The 6,634-nt window shown below is 39.1% G+C and overlaps 1 non-coding gene across 1 annotated transcript; it reads left to right on the forward strand.

The window, feature by feature from the left end:
- The first annotated feature begins 208 nt into the window (after positions 1-208).
- On the forward strand, positions 209-316 carry LOC122149947. Its single transcript, XR_006163407.1, has one exon. It is a non-coding gene; the product is annotated as a U6 spliceosomal RNA (small nuclear RNA).
- The last annotated feature ends 6,318 nt before the right edge of the window (positions 317-6,634 follow it).

Consider the following 6,634-nt stretch of genomic DNA (forward strand, 5'->3'; position numbering starts at 1 on the left):
ATCGTTAAATGCACCCTTGCAAAAGGACCTCATTAATCCCTCAAGAACGTCCCTTCCTGTTCCCTAAGGACCTTTCTTACTTTGAAGTAACAGATGGTATATGTTTAGCCTAAAAGTTTCTTTATTCCAAGACCTGGATCTCTAAAGTTTTGTATATCCCACATGACTTGTACTTCTGCACTACTGTATAACCTTCAAAAAGCCAGCTGTAGCTCTCACTTCGGTAACACATGTACTAAAATTGGAATGATACAAAGATTAGAATGGCCCCCTGTGCAAGGATGACACACACATTCGTGAAGTTTCCCATATTTTTACAAAGTATATGTGAACTGCTGTATGGAAGATGAATTTGCTCTGTAAACTTTCACCCAAATCACACACACACACACACACACACAAAAGCCAGCTGCATATTCTTTCTTTTATCATAAGATTGTATATGGTATATAAGCAAAAACCATTTTGCTGAAGTTGGAGCTGTTTCCCTAGGATGGCCTGGCCATTTGCATATGTCTCTGTCTTCCTCTTTCTCTTACTATCTGACTCCTAATTGTTGATCTCTTTAATTGCCAGTGTCTTGTTGTTTTTAACAGATCTTGCCTTAAAAATACTCAGATACAAAAACTTTTTTTGTTACAGCTGGGAAATTTAAATATGAGCTGAGTATTAAATAATGATATTAGAGAATTATTTTTAATTATCTTAGGTATAATCATTGTATTGAAGTTGTGTAGGGTCATGTTTTTGTTTTTAGGAAATGCATGTAAAAATATATAAAAGTGTGAACTTTCATGAGTTTTAAACTGTAATGTCAGAAAAAAAATATGATAGTGATTGTACTAATCTTTTGATATTTCTGTATTTTAAAATCTTAAAATGTATCTTTAGATTATGAATTAAAAGCTACATAGTCAACACATAGCTTCTAATGATATGTAAAATTATATTGTAGAGACATTAAATAAGAACTTAATAATTGAATATTCCAGGAACGTTCTTATTATTTCTAAGTAAACTTAACAAGAGATACTAAAAGTAATACCAAAGCACTGTTTTTTAATTTTGAGGATTAGTGTTATAAAAGTAAATGAATACCCACCTTCATAAGGTGTCCTGGACATGTTATCTCTTACCTAGTCTGTGTTGCCATTTGTGGCTCACATCCTAGTCTCGATTATGTGACTCCTTGGAGCAGGGAGTAGCTCCTGTATTTTAACAGTGAGATGGCCAAGAGGTAGAGAAAACTCCCCAGGAGAGAAAAATTCCCCTGAAGTGAAAAAAACTTGGTGAAGATGTCCTAGACCCAAACCAAACCCAACCCCTTGGTATCAAGTGGATTCTGACTCGTAAACATCCTATAGGACAGAGTAGAACTGCCCATAGAGTTTTCAAGGCAAAGCAGACTTCCTTGTCTTTCTCCTGCAGAGAAGCTGGTGGGTTAGAACTGTGGTGAGCAGTGGAATGCTTTTAACCACCACACCACCAAAGCCCCATAGACCAGTGCGTCTCAAAAATTGGCATATAAGAATCACCTGAGATCTTGTTAAACTGCAGATTTGAATGCAGTAAGTCTGGGATAGGGTCTGAGGTTCTGCATGTCTAACACTCCCAGGTGATGATGTTGATTGAAGGAATACAAGTTGCAAGAGTTTGGGAAGATTAGCAAAGACTGAAATAAAGTGGTATTTACCAATTTCTTCTGGTCACAGGAATCACTTGGTACTCTTGTAATACTAATACCTAGGTTCTTCCCTGGGGATTTTTCCTTTCTTGGTCTAGTTGAATGTCTGGAATCTGTGGTTAACGTGGTGGTTTTTAAGATCAGCAAAATTTGGGAAACACTATCTTGATGTTCTTCAAGATGCTTTTTAATAATGACTTTCCCCATCTCTGCCCCTATTTCCCATAGGACTGTTTAGTAGGTTTTCAATAGATACCTCTCACCAGCTTTGTTCTAGCATGTGGTTTCATCCCAGGGACATTAAAATTCCATCTTAAAGAATCATACTCCATCTATATTAAAAAACCACAAATAAGCACTCAAAAGTGGATCTAATATTGTTATCATTTGGCAGCAGGCACCAAGATAAGTGATATAATTTGATTGTTACAATAACTCTAAGAGATTTATTTCCCTGTTTTTTTTTTAATGCAGAAGATTTGGGTCTCTAGATTCTAAGTGACTTGTTCAAGGTCACACAAATGGTGAAAGATGTGGAAGCAGGAGATAGCTCCTTTCAGTTCAAAGCCTGGTCACCTAGATACCCATGACTCATGTGTTTCTGTCTCATAATAGTACCATGTTTAAAAGAATGCATGTAACAAAATTAACCATAAGCTTATTCAATTTCCTAATGTATATTTCTAGAATATTATGAATAGGAATCCAGTCCCAATCATGCTTCTAAAATCTCCCCATTTAAACCGACTCGATGGCAGTGAGTTTGTTTTCTGGGTTTTTTGTTTGTTTGTTTTTGTTTTTCTCTCACCTTCTGGATCACTCGCTTAAACACAAACCCTTCTTTTCTCTTAATGTCCCATCACAAACATTCCAAGATTGATCTGACAAACCGAATTCTCCCTCAAATGGTGAAATTTAGGAAACAAAAACAAAAAATGTAAGGCAGGACAAGCCACCTAAATCAGGAAAGGAGAAAGTCTGACATCATCAGAGATTATCTTTGATTTTTGTATAATTAGAGTTTCAATGTAGAGACTCATCTTAAAAGATAAAGACCCTCAACGAGATGGGTTGACACAGTGGCTGCAACAATGGGCTCAACCATAGCAATGATTGGGAGGATGGCACAGGACCAGGCAGGGTTGGGTTCTGTTGGACACATGGTCCCTAAGAGTTGGAACTGACTCGACGGCACCTAACAACAACAACCATGTTTCATTTTGACCCTTTGTTAGGTACCCAAGGCTAGTAGTGCACATTTCTACCTGAAGCATCCTCAATATGTCAGCAAGTTGGACTAGGCTCTAGGTGGGAACTGGGTGAGAGCAGGGCTAGCCAAGAAAACTCACATTCAGGTTTAGAAACATAGAAATATTTATACCAATGATCCTTCTTATCAAAATTTTATAGAATTTGAGGCACTTTTCTCTTTTACTTCCTTGAATGAATCAGTAATTCAGCAGGAATTTATTGAACAATGTGATACGTCTAAATTCTTTACAAAACATTAGATATGTCTTGATTAACCAATTTTAGTCCTTATATCTCTGACCCCTGGACTTCACTGCCCACTATGCTACTCCTTGGTCACTAGATAGAGTGGTTTTCTGAGCATTCTTTTGCAGGAGGCCAGTGCTTTATGAATTACAAACAGTTATATCATCCCATTTCTGTTTTGTTTTGAAGCTGCCTCTTAATTTTGTTTCTGTCCTTATGACCATTTTTTGATTTATTAACATATGCTTATCAGAATTCCCAAAGGCAAATGCAGCTTATTGCTTAGAATTAGAATATTTAAATTCCAAAAGGACTCAGTTAAGCATCAGGCAAGAGCCTGAGCACATAGCTTATTCCTGGGCTGAACTCTGTAAGTAGTCTGCAGTAACCAACACAATCCTAGTTTACCTTGGACCAAGGGGTTTTCCAGGAGGCAGACTATACGTGCTCAAAGCAGGACAATCTTAGGCAAAATGGTATGGTTAGTCACTGTATAATTGGCTGTAGCTATCCTAAAGGACACTGGGTCCTTTGCTACCTCAACATAACATCCATGTTCCTGGGAAAGAAAATTATTTTTTAGAATTTCCTGGCTCTGCTTCCTACTCCAACATGGTCATTGTGGACCAGAAAGGATGTATTCTTAAAACTGGATGGCTTGTGACAGAGGGTCCCTGCCCTTTGCTGTTAGTCTTTTGCAATTTACAATACAGATTCTCATACAGAGAACTCTATGAAAGAGGAAGACAAAAACCAGTTAAGTAGTCAAGTGGTGTTGGAAAGAATAGTTGATTCTGTGTTATAAGGCATATGCTGGAAGGCTCCAGGGTGTTGCTAGATGCCCAGTGAGCTATGAGCTCAAGATCATAACACCAATTTTGTTCAGTTTTTGGAACTTGAAACTGGGTCTGTGCCCTCCTTTAGGCAAAAAGTTACCGATTTAGGTCTCTAGTAACTAGACAGGAGAACTGAGTTTTAGTCTTGGCTCTGTTAGGATTTGCATGACTAGGGCAAGTCACTTAACTCTAGGTCTCTGTGTCCTCATTTGTCAAATGAAGATGTTAGACTAGGTGATCCATGGTCCCTTCCAACTCTTGATTCCTACATGAGCTAATCATGTGGCTGATATCAAACTTAGTGTTTTACCCATTTTAATTCCTATAATCCTTGCAACAACTCTTGAGGTTGGTACTATTATCACTGTCACTTGTTCGATGAGTCTTTGCCTGTGTAGACCCACTTTCTAAGCCTCTGCACCCTCCTGCAACACTTGGGAAGAGTAAAAGATGTGTATGTATGTGGTGTTCACACTCTGGCTTCTGTTTCAGCTCTGCCAATGGGAAGCAGGAAATTGAAGGAAAGAAGGAGAGGGAGGTTGAGGTACTTATCCTCCAGCTCCCTCATTGTTGGATCTTTCCGTTGGCTTACATCTCTCAACTGAGATCTGCAGCTTCTGCCAAGTGGCCCTCTCCACCCAGGACGCCCTCTTTCTATGGGTTTCAACATTCTCCCTCCTTCAGCTGCTTCAGCTTTAGGGATCTAAAAACTCCTGGTTCTGTTACTTGCTGTGCATACCAATCTCGTTGTTTTCCTTCTTAAATAAATTAATTCAAGAAGCAAAGATTGACTCATTTCTGGTTTATGGAAGTCTCCATATTTGGCTTGTTTTAAAATAAAACTAAGTTTATTTTATTATTTATTCATTATTATTATTTTTTTAAGATACAAAAGGGAAAGAAAAGAAGAAAGAAAAAATAATAATTACCTGTGCATCTCTCTTCTGTGTGGAATGAAGTATTTGTATACAATGAAATCAATAAGACAAAAATCTCCCAGTTTACTTACACTATGATAGCATGTTAACAGAATTACCCTCTCTAAGCCTCAGTTTCCTTTTCTATAAAATGAGAGGATTTCATTTCTTGGTCCACAGCATCTTCCCCAACTCCTATTTGAAGAGTGTATAATTTTTTAAGAGCTCTGGTAGCTTCAAGATGCTGACCTGAACGAATTGTTAGAGTACCATAAAATAAGTACAATGGAGGCCCTCCTACCAACTGGCTCTGAAGATTAAAAGAGCCTCAGCAGTAACTTTCCTTGAAAACATTGCACAGTTAAACACTCTGTGAGGACAGTTATGTGACTGTGTGATTAGAAGCTGGGGGAAAGAGATTTGTCCTCCTGCAAACATGAAACATCTCCATGCAAGAGAAAGCCAGTGGTTGTTACCATCTCAGATATCACCTCTTAAAGCACTCCCCAAGTGTTGAGACCAGGTCAGGGTATTTGAAAGACCCTCTCCTTGTATTTCTTGGGCTCCTTCCCCTCCCCCAACTCAAGCTTCTCCCATGTGAGTTTCCAATGAGAAAATTCATGTCATTGCAAGCTTGTGGCATCTGACATCCAAAAGTTCCACCAAGGAAGTATTTCCAAATCCTTTACGACCTTAGGGAGTGGTGGATAATTGTTGTTATAAAGCAAGGTGCTGCAGTAACCTTGGGAATTTGAAATCATTACAGGAAACTGAAGAGTAAACTCCTCTTAATAAAGCAGTGCACAGCAAGATGCCAAGGACCAAGAAATTAACTCATGCAGCAGTTGTTGCTTCTCAGGAAAGAGAGAACTCCAGCTGCCAGAGCCCCATAGGGTTGACTTGAGGTGCTTTTTTGACCAAGAGAGCCCCGCCTTACTTCAGAAGGGGGATCATTCCATTCTGGATGCACAGCTGTCGAAACAAAATCATTCCTCTGGTGTGAGCAGTAGAGGCAGCCAGCTGAGGGGGTACAGGTTCTGAGAAGGAGAGTTGAACCCAGAATTTTCCTTTGTGGTTTAGTTCTCAGTGCCAGGGACTCAGATCATCTCCTGCCAAACTCAACTTCCCCACAACCCAGTCCAATATCAGAATGCATGGTGGCTTTTCTTTCCAGCGTACCTGGAGAGAAAGATAATGATGTGCTGAATGTGTGAAGTCTACAAGAGATAAAATATGTAAAACTTGAGCAGTGAGGCACTATATCAATACAAATTACAGTATCAGTATGATAGCCCTGCTACTCAAAGCACTCTGCATACGTTCCTTTAGTCCTTAATGATTTTTTTATTTTTCATTAAAAACTGAAAGCAGACAGTCTGTCCAGGCAAAGAAAGGTGAAAACACTACTCAAGCAGAATAGCATTGCTCTCAAAGGACATATATGTGAAGATGTCCCAGACAGATTTACTTAATGATTTTGATTTGCTGTGGCTTAAGACTCCACCCCCCCAGGGTCAGCTGGGGCTGGTTATAGTCATAGCTTCCCAGGGACTCACATACTCTAGATTCTTCTAGTGACATGTGACTCCTCAGTCCCATTAGTACTCCCCGTCCAGACCTCTTGTGTCCTGAGCCCAACATGGTGCTAGAGATTTCCAATCTTTCTCCTTTGCAAATGCTTCTCTTTTCTTAATCCCAGT

Source organism: Orycteropus afer, unplaced genomic scaffold, assembly GCF_000298275.1.
Source record: "Orycteropus afer afer isolate SDZICR_OR568_19922 unplaced genomic scaffold, OryAfe1.0 scaffold00064, whole genome shotgun sequence".
In the NCBI taxonomy this organism is placed as follows: domain Eukaryota; kingdom Metazoa; phylum Chordata; class Mammalia; order Tubulidentata; family Orycteropodidae; genus Orycteropus; species Orycteropus afer.